This window comes from Falco naumanni, chromosome 12, assembly GCF_017639655.2.
Source record: "Falco naumanni isolate bFalNau1 chromosome 12, bFalNau1.pat, whole genome shotgun sequence".
Lineage (NCBI taxonomy): Eukaryota > Metazoa > Chordata > Aves > Falconiformes > Falconidae > Falco > Falco naumanni.
Window position 1 is genome coordinate 25500386 of NC_054065.1, and position 27729 is coordinate 25528114.

A 27729-nucleotide genomic window follows, 5' to 3' on the forward strand; every position below is an offset into this window, starting at 1 on the left:
AATGCAAAGTGGTAATTCATTTTGGTGACAAGCACATGCAGATGGGAAAGTGGTGGGCTCCTAGCAAGGTGGCTTGTAACAAGGTCAGAGCATAGTGCAAAATGGTTGAAATGATATCATGGAAGGAATAGAAACTATTACCACGCCAAACCCAATTTTTTAGATTGTTTTTGCGGTGTCAATAATTGCAGATGCAGTGGATACAGACTTTGGTTTCGTTCCCTTGATACAGGGTGAGAAGCATTTACAAAGGTCCACATTTCATGACGTTTGTAAGGTCTGCATTTCATGACACTCTTGGAAAACAGTGAAGTCCCACACTTGCATCCATCTTCTTCCATCTTCCTCGGCTTGTGAGTGAAATCCCAACTAACCCAGAGATGCATTGTGACATAAGATTGGAGATCTGTTAGGTGTGTGTTGTAAAGGGGTCCCAAATCCCCGAGTTTTGAGGTCACTTTTGGGATGTTAGAGAACTTCTCTGTAGAGTTTTCCCTCAGTCTGCAGGTAGCTACAGCGAGGATGGTGTGACTGGCCTGGCCTGTTTGCCGAGGATGGTGTGGCTCTGTGTCCCAGATGGTGCCTAGCTCAGGTTGGACAAACAGATTGAGTTTTAGCCCAGAAAAAGTTGGACTGTTGGTTGGTATTGAGAAGCAGCCAGAGGCAATATTAGTCCTTGAAGACAGTGGGCCTGCTGTTAGATCTCTAGTCAAATGAAAACTTTAATAGTCAAAATTAGCCCAGCTGCTTGACAGCAAGAAGTAATCCAGATAGGTTTTTGACTGGCTGGCCTGTTTCAACTTGGCCCCTTTTCACTACGCTTAAAAAAAAAAAAAAATCATTTTTAAGTTGATACCAGAGCACAGGGCAGGGATTCGTTTGCTGAAAGGGCATCTCGACAGCGCTTAGTGGCACTACAGCTCCGGGACCGGCCTGTTGATTGCCAGGCGGCATTTGAAGTACTTTGTAGAATCTATAAGGATCACAAAGAGTTCCCTTTTCACTGCTGGGTTACATGTTGGTGGGACAGTCACAGTAGCAGGTGCAGGTGCATCCAGAGCCCTGAACCGGTATGTCTTATCAGTTGTATCTACATTTAGATGAAGAGAGTGGAAAAGAATGCAACTGTTTTTTCATTCATCCCTAATCTTTCACTCTTGACACCTTTAGGGGTGTTTATGTATCGTAACAAGATGTTAACGAGATAGATGCCATGTAGTTTTAGGAGGAGCAAACTCAGGGCTCTGCTTCTTGGGGTTTTGCTTTTTTTTTCCTTTTTCCTTTTTTCTTTTTTCCTTCTCCCAGGATTTTTTCCCAGGGTTTGTTCCCAGTTTTTTCCTGTTTGTTTTTTTTCTGGGTGTTTGTCCAGGTTTCACTATTTTTTTCTGGGTTTGACCCTTTTTCTGCCTTTCTTTTTTCTAGTTTTGACCAGTTTTGTTTGAGTTTGGAGGGTTTGGGGTGAAGTTTTTAGTGCAGCCAAGGTTTTGTGGGGGACAGCCAAAATAATTATGAACCTTACACAGGAGTATGCCAAAAATGCAAAGGCAGTGATTTAATACTTCCAGAGTAATAAGAATGGTTGAATGCTCAACCATCGTTCCCTTCCATGGCTGTGATTTTTAACTGCTAATCTCTAGCCCAGTTAAGGTAGCTTATGTCTGAGGAAGGTCTCTCTTCTGGGTTTACTTGTTTATGAAGTGTAAGTTCGGATAATTAGCAGGTTAATGTGATACATCATTCTGGCAGCAAACTTCTTTTATACTTAAAAAGAAAATGGAGCTTCCCTTCATTCTCTTTGCACTGCATCCAATGGGTGATGGATGACTTTTTGGACAAGACCAATTGCATTGCCATCAACAGGATTTTTTTTCCAAATATGCAATAATTTAGATCAGGTTTATCCATAGACACATCTTGACTTAAGCCTTGATCCTGTACCGTACAGACAAATGAATGTTTTTCACTGTTTCCACTGAACAAGTTGCAGTCTCAATCTGACAAATAAATGCCTAATGAGGAGCTCAGGATTTGGAAATGGGATGAACCCTTTCTTTGATATATGGCAGAGTATTTTCCAGTGAGGACTTGGAGGTGCCTGTCTGACTGCCACCTTGCCTTCCCCGCTTTTTTGGGAAGGGAGAGGAAGCTTGTTTTAGAAGCAGGTTCCCTCTCCTGTCGAGTAATCAGCCTGTTTGATCCCATGGCACGTCACATCAGATTTACACTTAGAACCATGCAGATTTTTCCTTACAGGAAGAGATTTTTGTGCTGTGGACACCTGCAGCATGTACAAAGGTGATGTGAAGTGCATGTGCTAATTTAAAATAATTTCCTTGGTAATGAACTGGATCAAAAATGAAGGATGGTACTGCCGGTATTTTTAATAATATGTTGACATATTTTTGGGGAAGAACGTGGCCCATGCTTCCGTTTGTATCTATAATTTAGCGTGACTCATAACCAGAAGTCTGAACTGTCCTGGTGAAAAGAAAGGAATGGATATTAAGATTGCAAGTGCCAAGGCAGATTTTGTATATCGAAAGCTGACAGAAAAGATGATTTGCAGAGGTTTCAGTAAGTGCATCATTAAATCATCCTTGGCTCCTTCTCAGATGTGTATTTTTTTTAAAAAAACCCCGATGCTTCTCTAAGCAAAAATATAAACATGTGAAACACTGGAGGTGACTTTCTTGGAAGAAGTGTTTTTTTCCCCACTAAGGAAATATATTTTTTCTGAAGATGTCCAATTGATTAATGCCAGACCGCATGGAATTACTAACTGAAATCCTCAAGATGTTCTATTGTTTTTATAGCACAACTCAGTCACCAGTGTTTTTCTGTATGTGAAAATATTTGGCAGCCTTGTTGACCAGATAGGCAATGGTATGTGAATTTCACATTTTATATAAAGACCCTTGGTTTCATATTAAAAATCAGGGGTTTGACGTTCAGCTAAAACAGCGGGTAACTGATTGCCTTCATAATTTCTGTAGAGTGTCATGAGAAAGGAGAGCCTCGTGTCATGCTCCACTCCAACAGCCCTGGACATACATGCCCGGTTTTCCTGAAGGTATATTTGGACACACCAAGCCTGGAATTACCTGTAGCCCAGCCGGCCTCAGCAGCTCTCCCCATGGCCCATGCAGAGGCTTCAGTCTGCCCTCCCGGTGTTACAGGCAAGTTCCGTCTTCATAGCGGAACCTCCCTACTATGTTTGGCGCGAGCAGCGCTGAGAAACATACATATTGTATAAATTCCCTTCTTGAAGCACTACCAGTACTTTGGATAAGCCACTGTAAAACTACTGGTATGCATTTGTTCATAGTTTGGAAAATACTGTTTTCATTACAGTAAACCAATATAAACATCAGCAATATTCCTATCAAACAAATTAGTTCTCATGTGAAATGTATGGTAAGTAAATTTGTTGTGTAGCTGAATACAGTGTTATTTAATGGAACTTGATTTGGTGCCAACTAAACATATGGATCTTTAAATGCATTCCCCTTGTGGCTATGTTGAAATCATCCACCAATAACATGTGCTGAATTCCCTTCCAGATTTGCAGGCTGGCTGCCCTTATTGTATGAGGTTTTGAAATGCAACAAATAGTATTGGTGAGGGAGGGGAATACAGTGCAAGAATTTCTGTTTTGTTAGTTATTTTTCAAAAAAATTCTGCTTGACTAAAGCTTTTCTTCTCCACCCACCCCCCTCCCCCCCTCCTTCCTTTCAGCCTGGAAAAGAGTTTTGTTTTATCTTCAAATGCCATAAAGGTTCTTCGTTCCTTTGAGGATTTTTGTCTCCATTTCTCTTCTACTTCTTCCCTTTTTACCAGGGGAAATCAGTAAAAGGGGAGATAAATGGAAGACAGGGAAATACAGGTAAATCTTTTTGTCCTTACCTTTTTACGGTATTAAAATTATTACTATAGGAATATATATTTATGGAAAAAATATTTTTTCAGAAAACACTGCCTTCTTTTTTTTTTCCTTAGTTGTGACAGTCTGTGCTCTATGACAGGAGGCAGTATTCAGAAAGCTACTGCAGCTGTCTCGTGTTTAACCACAGAACTGTAATGTGCTAACATGATAGGATGCAGCAGAAGTAGTAGCGTGGATCCTGGTCTACCAAACACTTCTGTGCATGCTTACATTGATTGCTGTCTGTACTGGTATTTGAAATCGGTGTCATTCCCTTCTTGCAGTGAAGCATACACAAGTGTCAGAAAGTCTGAAGTCAGTGTTCCTCCACAGCAGTCAGTGCATTAAGGTGGGCTTTAAAAATTATTGTACTGTAATTACCTCACGCCATTTAAATGTAACTCACTGGCAATTTCTTTAAAACCTTTCCTTTGTACTTAATCAAATGCTGAAGTGGTGCTAAGAAGGATGGGCCTCATTTTATTTTCTCAAATTCCCTCCAGTGCTGTAACCACAAGTGAGTGCATAATGATTTACATGTATAACATCTGCGTGCGCTGATGTCTCTTGTAGTCAAAATTGTGTTTTGGCTTACTGAGACAATTAAATGGCGCAAATTGTGTTCCCAGATTTGTGCCCAAACGTCATGTTCAGAGCTCTGCATGCGTTCAGCTGGTGGCTGGCTGGCCAGACCTGTAAGGTTACCTGACGGTGGCACGCAGGACTTGCAGGCATCCAGAAACAGCTTCACATGCAGCTCCAGGCGCTGGATGGAGACCACCTTGGAGGGACTTGGCTTTAGAGAGCAGCAGGAAAATAAAACATTCTTTCAATAAATAATTAGGAGGACCTGTTAATGCTATACGGAGTAGAGCGGAGTTGTCTGTGCCAGTTCCTTCTGTAAATTGGTGTAGCTCCTTTGGGACCCGTCGAACCGTGCCAATATACATCAGCCAAGGCCCTGACACGAGTGGAGTTACTGGGGGTTTGACCCTGTGCCAGCTGAGGAGCTGCTTCTCCTGGAGAGTACATCAAGTAGAAGAGGATGTCGAAGGGGCAATTCAGTACTGCAATGATTTTTATTTTATTTTGGGGGTTTTTAAGCCTCAAGAAAACGTAGGTGAAACGGTGGTGTAATGCTGACAGCTAGAGGGGGGGCACTTGGGTTGCAATTAATACAGCAACAAGTGGCAAGCTGAAAGATGTTTTTATTCCCTCAAAAACAAAGTTAGGGGCTAATTATAGATCCACTGATGTAATGGGAACATTCTGACCCACCATTATTGTCATAATCATAGTTGTAAGTCTGGTAAATTTAAAGGTCTGTTTTCCTTGCGTCCTGCATACAAATTCCATTTCATAACATTTTGGGCTATTTCAGGGAGGTTACAGGGCTCTAAAGGTGATTAAACTCACTCAGTCATCAGCAGCTTGACTTGTAACCCACCCAAGGACTGCTTATAATAGTATTGCTTCATTTTGTTATTTCTCTTGAGGTTCCCTCGACCACATCTCACCTTCAGCTAAGACATTTTCAAGTGCCAGCCTGAAAAATCAAGAGTTCTGCGCAGCTAATAGGATCTGCTGTCGATGTCGTTAAAATCTTGGCGGGAGGTGGGTAGCGAGGAGAGGAAGCAGTCCAGGGGCATCGAGCCTTAGATGTTGTCCTCCTGCCACGCGGGATGGAGCAGCGTGTGCGGTGGCGGCGTGTGCTGCGGGGCACCACCCTGAGCAGGACCGAGAACGGGGGGATCCGCGCGGTTCTGTGACGTTGCTGTGTAAATCCGAGCTCCGGCATCACACGTTTGCTGACACACGGACTTTGGGTGCTTTTATTACCAGGTGAGTGCACCAAGTCTGTCCGTGACCTGATACTTGGGCCTGCGTTTCTGCAAGAAAACTGCGGCGGTGCCTCAGGCCATCTCTAGTGGCATCTTCTGAACTGTTTGAAGGTGAAACCCAACTGTCCCTGTAGTCCCTACTGTCACAGATCACTGAAGCTGATTTGGTCACCTTTGCTGTGAAATATTTTTGAGGTGCTCACCCTGTGTTCTGTTTGGGCTACGTGAGGAGCGATATCTAGTCTCTTCCAAAGGTGTTTTCATACCGGAGCCCGGTGCTCTCCGTGTCCGCCTGGTGGGAGCGAGCATGGTTTGGACTCAGAGCAGAACTGCAGCAGGGGCAGGAGCCAAGTGCTCGAGAGTTTCTTCTGCCGGCAGGGGCATGTCGGGTGATGGCCGGATGAGAAGGGCATGGTGTGTCCAGGCAGCAGCAGAGTACCATGAGCCTGCCAGCGTGCTGCTGGGGTGGCTGGCTGCGGGCAGCTGACAGTCTCGCCCGCTCGGTCAGCAGTAAGCTGGGCTTGCACAGGGCCGATGCAGAGACAAAACATCTGGGTCTCAAGTGCCTTTGGGTCTGGTGTTGCCGCCTGAGGTGTGTGGAGTGAGGTGCTGTCCTGGCAGTCTGTGTGGATGAGAAACGCGGTCCCAGAGGATTTGACCTTCTAGGAAGAAAAATGACATGCACTACTGTTTTTGTTTGTGAGGGTTTTTATCGTTTCTCTTTTTTCTTTTTTTTTTATGGATCAAAACCGATGTATAATATGGTGAGGCAGGATAACGTTTGAAGTTGACAGTCAATACCTGGGAAGCAGATAAGAGAGGTACAAGCATGATGCAATCCAATGAGACGTGGCTGAGAGAGGGTGAGGGAGGACAGCAGTAGTGGTGAATAACCTTCAGAGGAAAGACCCTGGGGGCCATAACCTCAGTTCAGAGAATATGTAATACTTACAGGGGCCAAAGGGGGAGTAGAAAATGTCAGAAGCCTTCCAGAGCAGCAGAAGGTTATGATCTGTTCCCCAGCCACTGCTTGGAGATAAGCTTCTCTTTGGGACAGATTCAGCGATATTTACAATTTATGTGATGTGCATAAAATAAAATGCTTTGTCAGCTGATCCTTCAGCCAAATGTAGAACACAGTCAGAAGCTTTGCAAAGCTGAATATCTTAAATTATAAATCAACTTTTTTACACTGTATTGAAATTACTGTAAACTCCCAGCCTTTGTGATAAGCTACCACAGAAGGGATTAGAAGCCAGCAAATATTTCTGGCTAATAAACTCCAAAGATACTCCTAATTTTTTCCCAAAAGACCGAAAAAAATTGATTCCCAAATTCTGTTCAAATTGGTGTAGATGGCTCCGGTGCCTTGGTTTTATAGGGCATACTCCTTAGGTAAATGATAGAAGATTGCTAGTTAAAAGACACTTGAAATTATATTAGTTTAGCAAAGTGAAACAAAAGTTATACTGTAAGCAAGAGAAACTGCTCAGTCTAGTTTCTCTGTCCCAATTAAAATGTGGAAAGTAAACCAACTGCATAATAGAAAAAATGCAGAGCTAAAACCTCTTGTTGTTTTGTTGCAAATTCCATAATTTTGTTACGTATTTCATCAGCCCTTAGCTCACATAGATTCATGATTATGTGAGAATTTTTGCTTATTGGTGTTTTGGTTTTAGTCTGAATTGCAGCAAAACTGGAAATATGCTCTAAAACCTCTGGAAATACAAAGCAAAGGAAAAAAAAAAAAACCTACCGTCAAATGATCTTTAGTAAAAAAGATGATGTGGGGGTTTTTTAAGCTGGTCATACAACTTCAGGGTATATATCTGAATGCTATATTTGAATAAAGTGTATTTGAGTGCTATGTTTCACCACCAACTTCAAAATGATTATCCAGCCTCAAGAGAAATATTTGCTAAGTAATATGACCAGGTCAAGATGAGGGTGATTCCACTGCATGACTTCACTGCCATGTGAATTTACAGGCATGTAACTTAAAACTTCATTCTTGCAGATAAACTTTAGTTTTTTCTTACTCTTTATGAAGTGAACCTGGAAAGCATCTGATCACCATCCTCCTTACAATTTATTATTTTTTTTCTCATATTGGGAAACACTTGCCACTTACCCATGATATTCTTCTAGATGAAATCTGAAGTTCTTCAGTCTTTCCTTATATCATGTTTTGTAGGTCTGTGTAAGTTTTATTGTTCTGCTGTGGTTTACTCCTTTCTAATGCGTGATGCTCGAATTGGCTAGAGTATTGTGGATGAGACCTTTCCATTGCAAAGTTGCACAGAATAACTACTGCCTGTCTCTTAGGAATAATGTTCACATTTTTAACACAAACCAAAAAGACCAGTGCCCTCTTGCAGCGTAATGGTATTGACATGTATTTGCTTTGTCATCTGCTATAACCCCAGATTCTCCTGTTAGTCTATATTTTGTAATAGTAAAAAAAGTGACATAAAATGATCTTTTCCTTTTTTTTTTTAATGATCTAGCTTAAAAATAAGCAAATTCATTTTAACATTTAACTCTCCTCTATTAAAAAAAAGGGGGGGGGGGGGTGAGAGTTAGTTTTTGGGTGGAGAGCTTTTATTTCTAGTTTCATCCCAAGCAAATTTTTATGGCTGAGTTATAAACCCCTGAAAATTGCAGTTCATAATGGAAACATTGGCAGACCCTGAACGGCGCCGCTGTAAAGTAGTATGAAGCTTTAAGTTTTTCCACTTTTAGACCTGGAATAAAACTAAATTACAACACTTTCCGTAGAGGCATTTGATTTTCCCCCCAGTAATTTCTGCTGGATCTGTCCAGTGTTTCCTGACTTCCTATGTTGTCATTGGACTTTTTCTTATTGACTAGGCAGTTCGTTTCATTCGATCAGTAGATTCACCAGTGGAGATACCCAAAAAGTGTTGTTTACTGGGGCAGAGTGTGCTAGGAAACGTAGTGCTGGCTTGGAGCAAGTTACAGTGCAGATTTATGGAAGAAATCTACAGCAAATAGGGCTGGAATGAGTGTTGTGGGACTCAACAAAACACCTGAAATGATAAGGGTCCCCACAATGTTGTTCTGCAGGATAGAAATGTTCTTCCAGATTCCATCCAAACCCATTGCCGAAGTGGATGCAAAGGCGCTCTGAGAAGAGAATGTCAAGGTTGTTCTCCTCTCCCAAGGCAGGAGAAATAGATTAGCAATATGATTTTTCATAGCGCTGCAGTATGCTAGGGTATTCCAGCAGGAGCAGTTTTATCTGAAAGTGGATGTGAAAACAAAAGGCAGAATGGAAGTCAGCAAGTGGACAGGGCTTTTTTCTGGAATTATTCCTGGAGTCATTTCTCATACTGGCGCAGGCTGCAGGAAGCCAAAGATCAACATGTGGGTTATTTATAACCATTTTCTAAATTACTTCAGTGCAAATGATCTGTTTAGCTACTTCAGTCCTTAGGGCAAGAGTTGCAATGCCACTCGTTTGGTCCCTACGGGGCGGGGGACAAATTATGGAACCAAGGCATAAGCAAATAACGTACCCTTGCTTTTCTCTTTTGGGTCTCTCCTTGAAGATGAAATTTTTTTGTTATTTGTTGTTATTGCATCCCAATGGATCTGTGGTGGTTCCTGGCACGAACAGCGGAGGGCTATGATATATTCCTAGCTGGGCTGTAGTTAGCTGCCTTGTCCGGGCAGTTTCGCCTCCAGCCCTGTGACAGCTACCCAGGCTGTCCAGGCAGCTGTAACTTTGGCGTGTGGATGTTCTCACTGTTTCTGGAGTTCTCCATGGGCAGCAGGTAAATTTCTTTTGGTCATAATAGGAATGATTCTAACGTGAAATATAGGAGAGAGGTGCATGAAAATCAGCCTTAAGGTCATAGATAAAAGTGATGTCTCCATCCCCTGGGTGACTGAGAATCATTTCCAAATAGTGGATTAGCTTAGGTTGGATTAGCATTCCTCTTGAGCACTTTATCTATGTCCGTACTGTTCCTGCACTTGCTTTTTTCTGGATGTAGCAGCAAAGCCCAAAGTCTGTTGTAGTGAAAAACCCAATTGTTCTTTCCCAGTCAACTGGAAAATTTGTGCCTTTATGAGGGTTTATAGGAATGACACTGAGCAACTAAGAAACTGGGCAACTCCGCTTTTCCTTATTTTCTTCCCTTCTCTACAGCAAAAAAAGTGGATTTCAGCACAGAGCATCACCAAAACATAAACCGTTCTGTCTGGATCTGAAATCCTTTAGGAGAGAAACACCCTCACCCAGCTGTGGCTGAAGATTGCACCTGCCACTTACCAGCAGTTACAGTAGCTCTTGGATGGATGGAATAATCTGCTGCTGGAAAAGGTAGTTCTTTTGTTTTCGCTGAGGAGCTGAGCTATTCCAGGTGATTTTGTAGGTGAATTCCAGTAGCTCTTTCTGAAAAACTCTCTGTAGCACTGAGCTCCCAGTAAAGACAGTGATAAACTGGAGTGAGGCCAGAGGAGAGGTACCAGGGCGGTTAGGAAGCAAGAGCATGAGAGGTGCTTGGGGTTGCTGAGGCAGTGGGGTTTGCTGGGTCTGGAGAAGGCTGTGGGTGGGTGAGAGGATCCAGTTGTCATCTTCCACTCTCCAAAGGGAGCTTTTGGAGGCAGTGGGATCAGGCTTTGACAGACACAACGGCAAAGGGACAAGAGGTCATGATCAGAAGTTGTAATGAGAGAAATTTTGTTCAGATGTGAGGAATGTATCCTTCATCATGAGAGTGGGTAAGCACCATGGAAAGTCCCTCCTTGGAGGTTTTTGAACTGCAGCTGGCCCTGATCTCACCTTGAACCTGGCACTGCTCTGAGGAGGCTGGAGCAGGTGACCTCCTGAGGTCCCTTCCAAACTATTTTTTTTTCTATGAATCTGAATTCATTTTACAGAGGTAGCATCCATAAGGAAGAAGGGAAAAAACCCAACTAAACAAGTACCAGAAATGAGGATTTGAGAAAAAGGTATGTATCTATATGACCAACTGAGAGAAAATAGGTTTCCAGCTGTTTAGTTTTAGCAGTTTAGTTCTCTTTTGGAAAATAGAATCAGGAATAGTCTAGAGTCTGAAAGTGAGAAATCCAGTTACAATCAGAAGACCTTAAGATTTTTAGCTCCTGTTTTTCAAAAGTAAAGCACCATTAAAAAGAGTATATTTCCATTGCAAAGCAGAGAATGACTGTAATGTTTCTTAATATGCATTGAAAAGTACCAAAGTCACATTCTTCGAGACTCTGTGTGTGTGTGTGTATTAGATATATATACACTTTGATTTATACATTCCCAGTCACTTAATGTACATAGTTTAGCATTTTAAAAAGTGTGAGCACGGAGTTGTCATATAGGATGTTTTGGAAAACAAAAATTATATGTTGTTAAGAAAAGCTAAGATGATTACACTTACTACTGCCTTCTTTTGTTTCCTTCAGCTGAAGCGCAATTGTGAAGGCAAGAAATGTGAAGAACTGGCCTTTTGCTGATACATCACCTGTACGGTAATCAAAGTCTTCTCACTTTGCATTAGCTTTACTTCAGAGCTTACCAAAAAAATCGCCTGCCCTGTAAAACAGCCTAACTTGACCAGATCACCAGCTAACCAGAGGCAGCAGTAGCTGTTGCTCCATGGTGCTCCTTGTGGAGCTTCTGCTGCAGGAAGCCGGGAGGCAGATTTGGGATCAGAAACCAGGTCTTCTGTACTCTGGGTTAGCCCAGCTCGCTTTTCTCTGTCTCACTTAGGGCATTTGTTGTAAATATAAGAACCAAAACCAAAAGCAGATAACCTGGGGTTGTAGGATCCTGATTGTTTTTAAACACTGATAAGGGCACTTTGTAAGATCAGCTTCTGATTTGTAGCTGTTTACATTTGGAAGAGACTGAGAGATGCTAATGTCCCTTCTGGCATTTGTAGCTATTTTGCTTTCTGAAGATTTGTGGGTTTTACATGGCATAAGATCAAGCCATAACAAGGCTGTGACAGACGGGGTTGTTGTTGAGGTACAGAATGAGTCTTTCTGCTCCAAACACGTTGCTTGCTTTGCAAGTCAGTGTCTGCTCACTCCAGTGACTCCTTTTGCATAAGGGTCATCACTTCAGATGTAAGATTCTAAAAAAAAAAATAAAAATACACAGTTGGGTTGCATCTGTGAGTTGATGAAAGAAAGCTCTGAGTTGGGATTTCTTTTATGCTCAGGTAGGCTTTTTCCTGCACCATAGATGTCCTCAAAAGACAAGCAAACATAGTCTCTGTTATTAAGCCAAAAGGAGCAGATAAATCTGACAAATTTTGCTTTTCTGCTGTTTTTCTCTTCTTGGTTTATAAAAGGTCACAGTGTGAACCACTTCAATGCCTTCCACTGTTTTCTTTTACATTTTATAGTGCTTGCATGATCTCAGTGAGGGAGCGTATTTATTGTGCATGCCATTCAGTTTAGATTCAACTGCAGCACATGATTACAGCAACTTAGAGGAAAAAAACTGGAAAATAAGTCCCTGATGTAAAACTGGTAACTGAGCCAAAACAGTAGTGCCAGTTATTTCAATGCCTCACAGAGTGATTTACGAATTCACTGCAAACACATTTAACAATTTATTGGGACAACTGTGCATATTAACCAGCGCTCTCGAAACCTTGGATGCAAACCTCTTTTGATGATAATTTTTCCTTTTAATATTTTACACAGAGGCATTAGAAGGTGACAGTAGGGAAAGCTCATGTTTGCATCATGCCTTTCAGTGAGTTTATCCCCACAGTCTCCACTGTATTATTTTATTTGGGAAAAGACATGCAATGTCTCCTGGAAGAATGAATACCCACAGGACTGATCTGAATCCTACAGATACTTAGTAAGCTGAGACATAACCCATTTTTCTCACACGTGTGTTGCACATGCCTGTGCCTACGTGGCTTTTAGGCTGCTGAAGAACATGAGAAGCAATTTGTAGCTGGCACTGCTGTCTTCCAGCCTTTGCCTGCTCTTTCCCAATTTGCACAGATTAAACCTGCTGGATTTACAAGGAAGGACACAGATGAATGGAAGGTGGCAAGTAAGGACAAAATTTTTAGGAAGTGTCTCCCAACTTCCTGACGTTACAGCACCTCACCTTTTATTTTAGGCAGGCGTTTACTTACCTTTATAATGGTTTCTATCACAAGCCTCTTGTCCAAGAAAGGTATTTCCAAATCGTGCTTGTGTTGGTAAATGCAGAAGCTCTGTCAAACCTTTCAAACCCTGTATGAGACACCAAAAATACCTTTTTGCTGGAGAAAATTATAACTGCCGTCTTCCTACTAAACCTGCAGGGAGGCATGACTAGATGCCACCTAAAATGTTTTAGAGGTAAATGGAATTAATGAAAGCCCCAGTTTGTTGCTTTATGATCAGCTTAGAGTCTGAGAGATGCAGTAGCTCAGATTTTTTTGATCTAATAAGGTCCCATCCCACAGCCTTATCTATATGCTGGTAAGGTAATGCAGAGCAAAGTGCCAGCACAAAGTAGGTAGTAAGAACTATCCTAAGGGTTGTAGAAGGAGGTTGGAAGGAAGGACTTGTTTTTCACACAATGTGAAAGCTTGATCTTTGCCATCCCATCTGGCTGGTTACTTGCAAGTAAAGTAGATACCATTATAAACACTTTAGGGAGATGTTCTAAATTTTGTAAATGTTCAGTGGGGCTTGGGTGGTAACAGCAGTACAAAAGCTGCCTTTACTCTCACTGCATATATACTGCATGTGTCTAGGGCTCAAGTATCTCAATCCTGTTGCATATCTATTTTTAAAAGCTATATTTTTTTTATAGCTTACATACAGACTCTCCAATGCACATTTACATGCTACAATGAGGTCATTTTTCTGGATAATTGGGAAAGTTAAGTAATTGCTTTAAAAAGTAAACATTTCTTTTAACATCCATGAAGCAAGTCTTAGAGCTGTTTGATACCTATACTCCTGAAATTAAACAGTGGTTTACATCAACATGAAATCCATCTTGAGCTATCCTATGATGTCATATGGCACTGCCAGGACACATGCAGGCGACTTCAATACCCTTCATTCATGATGGGGAGCCTCATTGTGATTTCATTTTTCCCTCAGACAGCTAAAGGCAATATATAAAATCTGGTATCCATATGATTTGTGTGTATTTGTAGTGTACCTGTTGACAGCTTAAGACACCAGTGGGACAGGCTGGCAGAGTTTTCTCTCCATCTTTTATTGCCTTTATGCTCTCCAAAGCATGACCTTGTGGCTTTAAAGTAATTTACCTGTTGGTGTACTCATGTGGCAGCAAGATACTTTGAAACACCTTCCCCTCACCCACCCCTTGGTTGGTTTGGGGTTTTTTTGTTGTTTGTTTTTGGTGCGTGTGTGGTTGTATTTGTTCAGGACCAAACAGAACGATCTTGGTCTGTGTCTAGGTTTCTTTATTTTATGTGGTTTAGGGTCATAATTTCTCGTTTCAACCCTGGTGGTGATTGCAGCTTCTAAGTTAGCATGCCTAGCTTTCTTTGGAGCACTTTAGTACCTTCTTCCATAGAATTTCCCTTAGACCTTTCCTAATTCATCAGTCTCTGGATAAGATTTAACTATAAGATCAAGATTTGTCTTTGCACATCAAAAATGTTGATTCTGGAATTACTGCTTCTAAATTAGCAACACAATCCAATCGCTTCTTTGCTTCCACCTACTCTCTAGTTTTTACTACCTTATGTCATTTGCCAAACTCAGACTCAAGGTCCATCGGACTCATCTTTTTGTCATCTCACAGTCTGATGACCCAAACTCTGACTGGGATGTCTGTTCATTATTTCTACTGTGGTTATTCACAGTAAACTGCAGCATTCAAGTCAGTGAGACAGGAATAAATTAGGGTAGCAAAACCCCAAACACCAGTTTGATAAGAGAGGGGTAAAGTTTGTGATCTAAAGATGAAAAGGAACAGATTTTAAATGTTCTTGCCGTAAAGATGGGTGCCCTGCATAGGAAAAGGGAAATAACCTGGTCTCAGAGAGTGAGATTCTGCATAATAGAGTAGACAGTGGAGCCATCAGTTACTGCGTGAAGGCTGAGAACAAATAAGTATTCGGGGGTATTTGACAGTGTGGAAAAATAAGAAATCCAGAATGACTTACCACAAAGGGCTGCGAAGCTTGACATCAGGAGAAGAAACAGAAAGCGAGTGCCAGAGCGGGATCCTCAGCAGAAGTCACTGATAAACTCAGCCCTTTGGTGGGTGGTTAGATATCGTGTAATGCTTCAGAGGATGCTGACGTGTTCTTCAGCTCCTTAATATCTTTGATTACTTCTGAATAACTCTTAGGTTAAGTTTTGGAAGCTTTTACTTCATTTGAATTCTTCTTGAAAAGCCTAGACATAATAGCCAGTTGATTTGTATGTTGGATGCCGCTTCGATTACTTTCTCCAAGGGAATTGGAAGCCCCCAGAATTTCAAGAAGTCTGGGTGGATCTCTCTGCTGGTAATAGAAATCAGCCACCTTCACGTTTTTCTGAAATATCTGAAATATCTGCTATAGACTAAATAACCTTGTGTTGCCCTTGGAACTAGCTGATTGCACACATCACTTTCCAACCCCTGCACAGGTTTATCTTTCAAACCCACATGTTCCCTAAAAAACATTAATTAGATTTGCCACTGTACCTTACCATACTTCTGAAGTTATTTGGTATGATGCAGGAAAAAAAAAGTAGTTTCTAGGTCATTGCTTCAGGAAATGAGTGCATAATAAGCTCACAGCTGTTAAACTACGGCCAGCTTCTTCTGACACTTAGGAGTACTGTCAGCATTATTATGGATTGGAACAGGGCAGTACAGAAATAATACACAGAAAATAAAATTATGTGATTGTTAAGGGCTTTGGTTTTGAAACAGATTTCACATGAGCGCAAGTTACCAAACAGCATCTTAAGGGTAAGTTGACCAAAAAATATTTCTAATAAGAGAGTAAGAAAACATACCGTATTAATTTATTTTTTTTTTTAGTTGTAGAAAAGCAGAAAGTGTAAATACCCCAATTTTCCGAAAGGGACCTAAATAGTCTTTGAGACCTCTGGGGTGAATTGACAAAGAACAATTAAGATTGATTATGCATTCAGTTAGAGGTTGAGCAGTGCAGCATCTGTGAGTACCGTGCCCCTCCGCTCCCAGATGGCAGCTAGATTTCTCAGTGAGCAAGGTGGGGGGGAGGGGGGAAGGAATATCACGTAGCGTGACTTTATCACTAGATAGGAATGAAACCTTCAAAGTGCTGCCAGCCCCCAAACGCTACCCGTTAGCCCAGCTGTGTGAAAGTGCTGTCTTTAGTGCCTGTCAGCAAACAGGGCAATGAGGTTATACATAGCAATGGACTCAGTAGTTTGGGGGCGTTATTTATATACTAAAAGTGAAACTTTTACTATAAATGCGGTATGAATTTGTGTGCTCTCTCTAGCTGCATTGTTTGCTTACTGCTGAAATAACACTTTTACACCCTTGGGTCAGCATGAAGCAATTGTTTGCTCTCTTTGTCATCAGTCGTACAAATATAAGTCAAAGGCATGGTTTAAGTGTGTTTTCTATAGCAAAGAAAAAAATTGCAGTAAATTAGAATTAATTCTAACAGCCACATTACCAACAAGACCTACAGGGGCGAAATCTTTTAGCAGTGGATAGCACTAGTGGGGTAACTCTGAGTTGTCTGTTTTCTTCATTGCTTGACCAAAACCAATTGTAAATTTTGACCTATTGAATAGTTTTACTGGGGAACAATATTCTAAAACAAAAACATGCACACTCACCCACTTATAATGAACCTTCACAGCAGTAAGATCTGTGGAACAGGATCTTTTTTCTTCTAGGTTAACTAGTCACACTCTCTTCTATTGTTAAGTTATGGCGCAACACCTATATTTGAACAAAAGTATTGACAGCCACAGAAGCATCACCTAGACCATATGTTGGGGGTAATGATGATCTTCATCAGTTCCCCCTCGTTCCAGGGGTGATTACAGCCTGCATTTTAAAAATGGCCAGAGAAGGCTTACTTTGCTTTGGTACGTGTCCTTTTACCTCCCTATTTCTTCCAGGGGCAAGTTCATAGATGAGTTTAGCCATGTTTGATTTTTGACTTTCACTTCTGTTCCATTTCAGTCTGCGATGGTCTGTTTAATATTAACATTTATGATGGAAAGTCTGTACTTTCTGCTTTAGTCAAGCACAAATGGAAGTCACAAAGGAATCTTTAGCAAGTATTCCAATATCATGGTTGGATATGTGAGGTTTGAAAACATATGAAAAGTTTCCTCTGTTGAAATGCCTCTGTCTAGGAAAACAATGGAGGTCTGAACAGCAGACTGGAAGCCCGTGGCTCTTGAGGTTTTGATGCAAAACTTTAGGGGAGAGGGGAACAAAGGGCAAGAGGCTTTAGAAAAAAAAAAAAAAAAAGCTACAAATGATCAAGAAATATAAAATGATCTATTTTCAAGCCTCCTCCGAGATGGATGGCTCCACAAGAACAAACATGAAGGTAAACCAAGACCAATAAATATGTTAAAAAAACTCTTTTGTATAGTAATAACTGCAATTACAAGTCATGCCTGTGTGTATTTTCTATTTCTACACAGGTAAAATTGTGTTCATGATCCATTTGTTCATTCAGACACCAGTCAAAAACTTGTGTTCATGAGCATCAGAGAGCCAAATAAAACATTTAGGTTTTGGGTTGCTTGGTTTCTGTTTAGAAGGTATGGGGTTTTTTGTCCTACAGCTATTAGAAGAAGACTAACAAAGCATTTATTACAACACTCGAAGGGGTGCTTATTATTTAACTTATTAAACTTAGGGACAATATGTAATTTTTTTTCAAAAGAAATCACAGAACAAATTATCTTTCAGATGTTCTAGCTAGTTTTAATCAGACCCCTCCCAATATTTTTATAGTTCATTGAAGGACCCAGAATTAACCAAATCTTGAGAGCAACTGTGCTAGCTCTCAGCACAGATTAGGTTTTTGCTCGTTGACAATTGCAGTCTTTGAAGAACAGCTGTATCCCAACTCAGGGCAGCCAGTTCTGATCAAAATGGGAAGGTTTTTCCCCCATGCCCTCCGGTAGCCCCCAGCTGTGCCAGCTGCCTGCACAAGCAGCCTCAGGTGCTTCATAACCACATTTGCAAACTTCTGCAACTTACAGGAGGTAAGTGCCTGAAGTCAGGTGCAGAATTCCATTGCCTTGAAGTTTGGTTACTTTTCCCTGCCCTCATTTTAGGTGAGCAAATGGAATTTTTACACATGCTTTTGATCCCAAAGAGGGCAGGAATTACTTAGAAAACATCCAAGTACTTCCCTATGAAATTTTTTAAATGCAGGATTTCCTTTCAGAAATGCCTTTTTCTTCCACTTTTTGAAGTACAAACTATTTTTACACTGTGTTTTAAGTTCCTACCCACTTTTCATGACCAACTCATTATCAAGGTTCAGTTAGAAATTTACCTGAGCTCTTAGAGCAACATAATGTCCTAAGAATTTACCCAAAGTATGAAGCAATGCACCTTGCTTTTTGTGTGAAAAAAATATTCTCAGTTGAACTTAGATTATTTTTATGAATGGCACTTTTTACTTAATTCTAAGATATTAATGTTTGCTTAGAATCTGTTTGCCTTTTACCTCTTTTTCCTAAGTTAAGCTGCTGAGCGAAGAAGAGACCTGGTTGCAGAATGGATTTTTGACTGTTGTGCCACTACCTTAACTCCAATGAATCCCTGAATCCATTCCAAACAACGCTGCCGTTGGAGCACTGCAGAATCGGTCAGCAAAACTTGCCTTCCAACCTGGCCCTGGCTAGATGATGGGTAAAACCAAAAATAAGTATTAAATTGCTTAGGACAGAAGTAGTTAATTGGTAAAATACAAATCTGATTAGAACCATGCCCATTTCATTCTTATACAAATAATTTTCAATAGACATTCACATTTCTAAAATTCCCTAGAACGTAAGGAACCGGTTGATATCCTTGTTGATAAACTTTCTTGGGAAGCTTTTAACCTTACTTGCTTCACTGGATTTCAGTGAGAGGAGGAGGAGGATTGCCAGGGCGAAGGGTGCTGGTGAGATAGCATCAGAACTGCACTGCGCAGCTCTGGAAGGATTAACTAAATTAAAGAATGTGTCTCCTGTGAAGGGAGGGTGAACCCTTGGTTGTCCAGCACAGAAAAATGAGAAAAGATGACTGATCTGTGCGAGCCAGTCATGGGGATTAAGGGGAAAGGAAAGAATTACTTAAAGGATACTCTTGGCCCATGAACAAATGATCTTGAACAATTCATGAATAAATGAAGCTTTCAGAAGAAGCTTAAGTACAGGGTCTGGAACAGTCTTGTAGTCAGGCGAAATAGGTGAAACACTGACCTACTTTCAGCTGGAGCATGGTGAGTTATGAAAGGAGCTTGTATAATGCAGTTATTGAGTGGCCCAAGGAGCCCAGGAGGTCCCTGCCCAGCCTGTGATCCTGTATGACAGGGAGCACAGTGACAGCAGCAGCATCCTAATGCTACAGGGATGTGGACGGCTGTAGCTTTCCTCAACCTTCTCACTGCTTTTCATATGTATTGCTCTTCTTTGTTTAAACAAAAATCAAATTAAGAAAATCCCTGTGCTTCAAAGATTTTAACTGTGAAATATTTTAATAAAGGAGCAAGAAAAAAATCATATATGATAAAAGAAAAAATACAGTAGAGCCTTCTCTTTTTCCTCTTAAATTTTTCTGTTCCTTGTGCATGTTTGTTACCTCACCAAGAGCCTGTGCTGTTGACCAAGTGTTCTCAGTTTTTAGAAAGTTAAAATAAAATAAAAATAAGAAGTCAAAGACATTTGTGTGATCCATCTTTTTTAGAGATTCTAATGTTTAGAGAATGTGAAATTAAAAATTTGTACTCTGATTTTGACAACTAAAATTCAATTTGCATTGCGGATGACCGTCATTTCCATCTAGTATTGCAGGTGCGTTCTGTCTAATGATCCGAATCCACTTTCTCGTTGGGTAACTGGCAGGATCACCAGTTCAGTTTTCTGCAGAATGCTAATTAACACCCTTCAAAGCAATTGCAGCTGAAGCTAGGCATTATTTGGGTGGGCACCGGCAAGGATTAATAGGCACAGCTTTTTGTTTATTGCAATAAGGGTCATTCAGGGGAGATCAGAAGTACAGTAGATTAGCGTCTCCATTATGTGCCTGCCTCCTTTCTGGAAAAACCTCCAGTCGAGGCAATAAAGCAGGCTTCAGTCCCCATCACCGTTCAGCTGAAGGGCACATCAGGGCGCATATATCAGCTTTCCAAAGCAGTAACAACACATTAGCTCATTAGTAACTTCATACAAAACAGACCTGGAGCCCCTCAGTGAATAGTATATAGCTGCCTTTGTGTGGCTGGGGTTTAGACAAAGCACTACAAAGTCTTTCTTAGGCTCCAAGGAGGAGTGAAACAATGACAAAGAGACAACAAAACGTGGTATATCCACAGTTAGGTTATTGCCATAAACCTTGTTCCCCAATTAAATCTCTAAAAAATCCATACATAATGTCTTAAGACAGGCACTCATATGTTTAATTCAATGATCTGAAGTAAAAAAAGAAGAAAAAAGCAGCACCACATCTCACTTTCCTAATTCCCTTAGGCACCAGGGACTGAAGTCACATCAGATTTCTGTGAGACTGAGGTTTTAAGTGCCACTGTCATTTTTGAAACTTAAGGGGTTTAAACACCATCAGTTTTAAATAAAGGTGAAAATCATTTTCAGCTCAAGATTTCACCCTGCTATCCATAGAAAGGAGGAAATTTTGGCTGAGGTGGAGACACAGGTTATTTTGTGTATTACAAAATATTTCAAGATATTTTACATGGAGAGGCAGTTAATCTAGATTTTATGGATTAAATCTGATGTTTACTCTCTGAAAGAGACAGATAGTGGGATCCTAATGAAACATTCTTTCAAAGAAGTAATTTATATATGGCTAGACACTTTTGAAAAAATCTACTCAGACACTTCTGCATCTTTAGAAAATCATCTAAAAGTCTTTAAAATTTAACTCTAGTACATTCAAAATCTACTTCCCATCAGAAACTACATACTTCCAAGAAAACGTAGAATTAATTTTCAGTATGACCAGAAAGCCAGGTGCTTGCTACCTTCCTCAGAAGACGTACCTCCCTTTGACACAAAACATACTTGTTGCAAGCACATCTTTAATGCTGCAAACAAATGTTGTGGCTGTTACAAAGCCTGATAAAAAAGCAACATCACTTTCATGCAAATCTGACAGCCTTGACAGAAGTTTAATTCTAAAGTTCTGCTGGTAAAGAAAAATCCATTTAGGTGATACTTATTGTAAAACACCCACTGTCTCAAAATGTAAAAGCTGAATCCAATCAGAGTAATATAGCACAAGTGAATTCTCTTACAGTGAAAAAAAAAGTTGAAAAAAACAGTTTGTTTACTTTGGTTTGCCCTGTCGTGTCTGCCCTTTTCTAGGATACTGACCGAAAGGAATTTGTTTGCACTATGAACAGATACAATGTTGACAAAGGATGGAATAACAAAAAACAAACACTTTCTCTATACAGAACTTGGGATTTCATGTTCTTTCTGAAGACATTACAGAAACACAGGGTGACATTTGAAGATATTTAGCCCCCAACCACAAGAAAGAATTCCTACCATTGCAGGACTGGATTAAGGGTTGGAATTTATTGTAAAGGCTCTGAACCTACATTTTTATTTATTTATTTATTGCTTGCTACAGGGTATTTGGAAAGGTAAGCAGTGAGCGCAAAGGAAAACAACTTGAAGCAACCACAACCCGTCACCCAAAACCCAGAAGGGTTGCCCACCGACTTCTCTCCCTGTTGCCAGCTTCTGTGAGCGTGAACGTCTGACTTTACTCATTGCCTGAGCATTTGCCTGGTCCTCAAGGCAAGCTGCACGTGTCGGTTCAGCCGTTCACTGCAGACCTTTCCATTTGGTTGGAGGGTGCCTCAGCTGTATTTAATAAGACTATCAGTTGCAACTCTTCACAGAGTCCTCAGTTGTGAGAGGGGACTACACACGTAGCTTTAAGACTGGTCATAAAGTAGCAGTGATAAAATGGGAACACCACCTTCCACCTCATATGTGGTAGCTTGCACCTGAGCTTTGCTCAGAGTTGTTTTGCTCCTTTCTTTTTCATGCCATCATTAATCTGTTCGGTTTCATGACATGCACACAAGGTAAATTATATTATTGATAATTTGTAGAGAAGGAAAACAGGGTACAGATGCTGCATCTCTTCTTGGAAAATACAAGTAACTTGGCTACCAGTGCTGCAATCATCAAGAAATATTTTACAAAATTTCCCAAGAGAATACAAACACTAAGTGACTTGTCCAGAATTAGAAGTTTCAACCAGGAGCCTTATTACAGCTCCACATGCTAACCCTCAGCAGTGCCTGCCACCATACTTACCTGACGAATTGTTCAAATACAATGATGATTCTTTTCCAAAATAAATAGCCTATGGCTTAAGTGCTGCAGCAATCATTTTACTTTTTCCTGCACAGAATTTTTTTACAAAGGACACTACCAGTTCTTATCTGAAACAACATTTCATTCAAGAACTCATGTTTACTGTCCACTTTTTTCTCAGTCCGGATATTGACCTGCCTGTAGCACAACAGCTAAGATGAAGCTTTGAAATGCAGCGTGATACAAGCTGGGAAAGAGCAAGTGCTGGCGTTCTGCCGTTCTGGTTTCGGGTTGGGGTGGGGTTTTTTTGTTCATTTGTTTTTAACAGCACATTACAAATTCTGCCTTTCAGAAAAGACTGTTGAATTAAGTACATTTTTACATGTATATAGAAAATATTAATTCATTAAGATACTGTAGATCCCAGGATTAGTGATGAATAATCCTCAGGACTTTTTCCTAGGTAAACATACATGATTTTTTAATCTTAAAAAGTGCTCTCATTTTTAATCTCTTACCCCTAAACTGAAGTGTCCATCCCACAAGCCAGTCAGTCACTGTCTGTCATACCATTAAAGGCTCCTTTTATAACAGGTCTTCCAGAAGTACCTTCTCAAAGGAGTCTGAGAACTTGACAACTTGTATGAGCTGAGCCTATATGTATAATTGAGCTAGAAATAGTATATCTTTTTTTTTTTTTTTTTTTTTTTGTAGTTTCACTTGCCTAAAATACCTTTAAATAAATTTTTAAATGCTGTAATGGCATTTTTGGTCCTGAACCTAGTCAGAAACCAATGGTGAAAGCAATCTGAGGTTTCAGAATTTGTTAAACCAGCATCTGCCTCCCCTTTAGCATCACCAGTGTTCAGAATGAAACTGCAACACAATCATCACCACACCATTTCAATGCCAATGAACAATTCCCAGATGTGTTCAGGGGGGTTTCACAAAAATTTTCACGAGTCAATTCAGATTGATGTTGGATAACATGGGACAGTATAACCACCACTACTTTATTAAGATGTAATTACAAAGGAAAAGCCCGATTCACCTGCTGCTGCAGCCAGTAACAGTTCAGGAATAGGGCAGGAGCAGGCAGAAATGAGGAATGAAAAGAATAAGCTGGTGCAAACTGATTAAGGACAGGGAGAACAAACTGTAATGACTTCCCTTTGCCTTACTGCCTTCTGGCAAAAAAAAAAAAATAATAAAAGAGAAAAAAGAATTCTCTCTTCCTCTCCCATTCCGCAACAAGGAAGCGTTTCCATTTTTAGGAACATACAAATCAAGGCCTAAAAGCTCCTGCCTGAAAGCAGATGTTGAAATACGTGGTGGGAGCTGTAACTTGCTCATCACAGCCCAGTTCTCTTCCATAAATCGGGACCTGCCACTGGATTATATCCCCCATAAAAAACACTTGGCCAGAGACTCCAGGGTGAACATCTCTCCCCTCATCCCGAGTGGAGACCCTGCTGAGAACACTTTAGTAGAAAATAAATAGGGAATAGAGGTTGTTCAGCAGACTCTCCAGCTTTCTGCTGGAAGACAGCTACAAACGTCCCTGTTGCTGCAGAGAGCAGGAGGCAGCATGGGAAGGGGGAGTTCAGAATTCACTGTTTTTGCACTAGTGGGGGCAGGGAATGAAAAAAAGGAGAATGTAAAAAGAAAAGTGTCCCGTCTTCTCTGAAACCATGGAAACAGACTTAAAATGGCCTTTTGATTTTTCACCGAGATCCTGCCTATACTGTTTGTTAGCCATACCAAACTTCTTAAGTTCACTATATCATCATTCTACGGCAGTGACAATCTGTTGCAAACAAGTCCCAAAACTGCATTTCATTTGCCTACCCAAGGAACCGCTTCGCCTCTGCCTGCTCCCACCAGGGCACAGTCAGACCTGCACAGGCACCAGGAGCCGTGAGGACTCAGGCTGAAGCCCAGGTCCCAAGCCCACAGTCGCAGGGTCTGCAAGGAACCTCCAAAGATCACTAGTTATGGTTGGACTCTTCATTTAACCACTTAGAATGGCAACTGGTACTAAACCCGGCTAGTTACCATATACTGGCAAATTCAAAGTGTCTTTCCTCAGTCCTGTTATGACAGGTTTTTGCTCCTATGATCAGAGTGATTCAATGACGCTGACTGCAGTTTAAACTGAGGGATATATAAAAAAAAAAAACCCAACACAAACCCAAAAACACCCATCAAAGCAAAACAGAGACCAAGAGTAATGAGGAGAAGCATGGTGAGAAAGTACCCCCCGAGGAATAAAAGGCAAAGGACAAGGTGGCACAGTCATTCAGGAGAAAGCAGGCTGCCACGGCACCAGTAGCACATCTCTCCTTCCCAGCAGTGAATGCAAAGACAAGCCATTCTCTTTCCAGCAGTTAGGGTGTCTTTACTGGGAGAGTCCCAAAGCAGGAAACTACTCACTAATCCATCCTTTGCAGAAAGAGTGTCTGGATGGTCTCAGCAGATCCCCCTAAGGCTGCCTCTGAGGTTACAGCTGTGTCTGAGCTCTGACAGGGGTAAGCAGGTAGATACCTGCTGCTCAAACTAATTCTGTTCCCAGCAGCTTTGGCTTACCTATTAAATTTAATGGCTGTGGATCTTCAGGGTTTACTTCTTCCCCATAGCTATATTATTTTATTAAATAATCTTCATCACTGCAATTATCCTTATAAAGAGAATAAGTAATGATTGTTACAAAGACTGATGGTAGCTGTAGTTAGAGGGCTGGGAATGAAGAAATCACTTTGTGAGGAAGCTGGGTGTTGGTTTTTTTCAAAGATAGTTATGGGTTATTTGATTCGATTAGCAGGAGTTAAATAATCTGTTTATTTGACAGCACTGAGAGCAGATCGCTGAAAGAATTGGATGGAGGCCACCCCTTGTCTCTAAGGCGGATGGATGGATGGATGGATGGGAGGAAATACATTCAAGACCAGTTTCCTGTGCCTCCATTGGGGAGGGAGGGAGGTGGCCCCCAGCGGACAGAGCTTTCAACCCCAAAAGCATACTTTTGGCTAAGCAGAACAAATGCAAGCATGAATCAGGGGGGTAGCATGAGATTAAGGTCTCTGAAACAAACATATCAATAGCTTCTCTTATTCATTGGCTTGTCCTTTTTTCCATTGTCTTAAATTCACTTTTTTTCATTTTAATAAAAGTAGGTGATATTTTAAACAAAAAGTAACTTTGCTTATCAAATACTAAAATGTTTTCATTCAAAAATGCAGAAAAGAAATATATCAGCTTGGGGAAGGCTTGAGGATCAGCAAGACTAATTACATAAAGCCACGGCAAATTAGTAGAACACTTGTGTTGAACCTCTGCTGCTTTTCTGAAAAGAGCTTTCCCCAGATTTGGCATCCAACACTAGACAAAAACTAAAGACTGCCTATTTCCCAGCAGCAGCAGCGTGTCCTAACTTTCAACCACCTAAATATACAACACTCCGTTAACAGGCCTGCCAGGTCCTTCCCGTCCTGTGGTCCTCTCTCTGCAGGGACAGCACTCCACTGCGGTCATCGTCCATGTGCTCATCCAGCATGAATCCCGAGTCCTACCTAACCCCTCTTCAGAGCTGGCTGGTCTTTGCAGACAAGTCCATCTACTTTCTGCATTGGAGTCCTCCACCGGGGATATCTGACATCACCCAACCATTTGCTCTGCTTCTCCCTGAACCAAATACTCTGCGACAGAGGGGCTTGCTCCTGCTGTTTCAAATTGTCAGCTGTCTGCCTTAACATCAGAGGCAACCCGCATCATACCAGTCCCTGGCCTGGATGTCCAAAAGGCAGATATCCCTTTGAACAAGAGTCAGGTCATTGGAAAAGAGCCTGTTTTTAATGTCTGGGATTTCCTCTGCCACAGAAATCCCTCAGTCTGGTAAGTCCTCACCTGGTACTGCACAACATGGTACTCCTCACATGCGTGACCTCTACAAGCAAGTGCTTTTTCTTGCTTTATTTAAGGGTAACCAATTTGGAGTTTTCATTAATCACCTCTGTGTAGCCTACTTGAAACTGTATTTTGTTTGCTTAATAGAAGGAGGATTCCAGGAACCTACAGATGCAAATCTACAGAGTGACCTGCAAGCCAATAGTTGCTGCAAAACTAGGTTAGGAAAAATTAAGCTGCCTGAAGCTCACTCAAATTTGTCTTGCTCACTAAATCAAGGTATTTATTTGCATAGTTCATAACGGGGTTTGTGTCCACCCCCCAGTTCCCCTCTCCAAGTAGTTTCAACTGTGAGGGATCTGGTTACGTATTTCTTTTAAATCCTTCTCTTCAAAATGATCCTCAGAGTCAGTGCATTGTCACAGCGCGCTCTGGAAACACACACTAATGACCTGGGAAACCAAGAGAGTCCTCAGAACAGTTACGGAGGATTTGCAGGAATGCCTTCATGCAAAGCTGGGCACCCTAAAAGAAAAAATGCTTTCGAGTTCAAACTGTTGTTTATTTTGGAGCATGTTTCTCTCTCTGCTTTCAGTGGTGATCTAGGAATGAGCTCACCATTGGAATCGAATCTGTCTTCTGTTTCCACTCCTAAAGGATTACCTACTCTCTGAAGCGCATGGGGTTATTGATGGCCTTACACCAAAATTATGATTTGGAATTCTGTGGAAAAAATAAATACACACACATGCGTATGACACTGATAGATTTAAGTTAAAAAACTTGATGAAACATTACAATAGAGAGATTGAATTTGTAATAAATAGAAGGCTTCCTTTATTCACAAATGTTCTGCTTTGTGCTTGAACAGGAAATAGCTAATCTAGCATGACTATGCAGGAGAACAGCAAAAACATATTGTTTTGTAACGTTCATATGGGCTGCATAGCATTCGGCAGCATCTTGGACTGAGATCCAGTTAACAAACAACCTTGCTGTGCCCGTGTGAGGGGTTGTTTGACATCGTTTTCTACAAGCAGATGACGTGAACTGGTGCTGCTGGCAGTTTAGTGCTTCAGCTACAAGGCTGATGACAAACCCAGCAGAGGCAGCTCTGCCCATCGCTCCACGCTGCCCTGCAGAAGATGATTAACATCAGGCACCAGATCTCACTAACACTACTTCTGACAAAATTTACTCCACGGGGCTTTCAAGGCAGGCACTGTCTGCCAGCAGGGCCAGCACATGAGAAAGGTGAAGGCACGTGTCAGCTACCTAAGGTGTCATTGCCAAGGATGCCCTCATCTTGATTTCATACCCCCTCCTGCTCCTCTGACCTCACAGTGCACACTCCTCTGAATCCCTTTCCCATGTGGGGACAGGCAGATCCAGGCTGTGCTCTGTAAATGCATTAGGAGCTTTTCCATTCCAGCCTCTGCCTGGTGGCGCGGGGCGTTTGCGAGCCAGTGAGTGACAACTGGCCCACCAGCACTCAGAGACGGAAACTTTTTAAAGCTGAGTTAGAGAGATGGCTTTATTTTTCCTCTTGCAGCAGTT

At 41.3% G+C, this 27729-nt stretch overlaps 1 long non-coding RNA gene across 4 annotated transcripts; it reads left to right on the forward strand.

The window, feature by feature from the left end:
- Window positions 1–1391: 1391 nt before the first annotated feature.
- Window positions 1392–14748, forward strand: LOC121096457. Of its 4 annotated transcripts, none has more exons than XR_005830513.1 (3): window positions 1392–3883; window positions 4207–4271; window positions 4552–14748. It is a non-coding gene; the product is annotated as an uncharacterized LOC121096457 (long non-coding RNA). The 4 variants fall into 4 exon arrangements; XR_005830514.1 differs by lacking the exon at window positions 1392–3883 and adding an exon at window positions 3890–4074; XR_005830515.1 differs by lacking the exon at window positions 1392–3883 and adding an exon at window positions 3890–4074 and having other exon boundaries at window positions 5419–14748.
- The last annotated feature ends 12981 nt before the right edge of the window (window positions 14749–27729 follow it).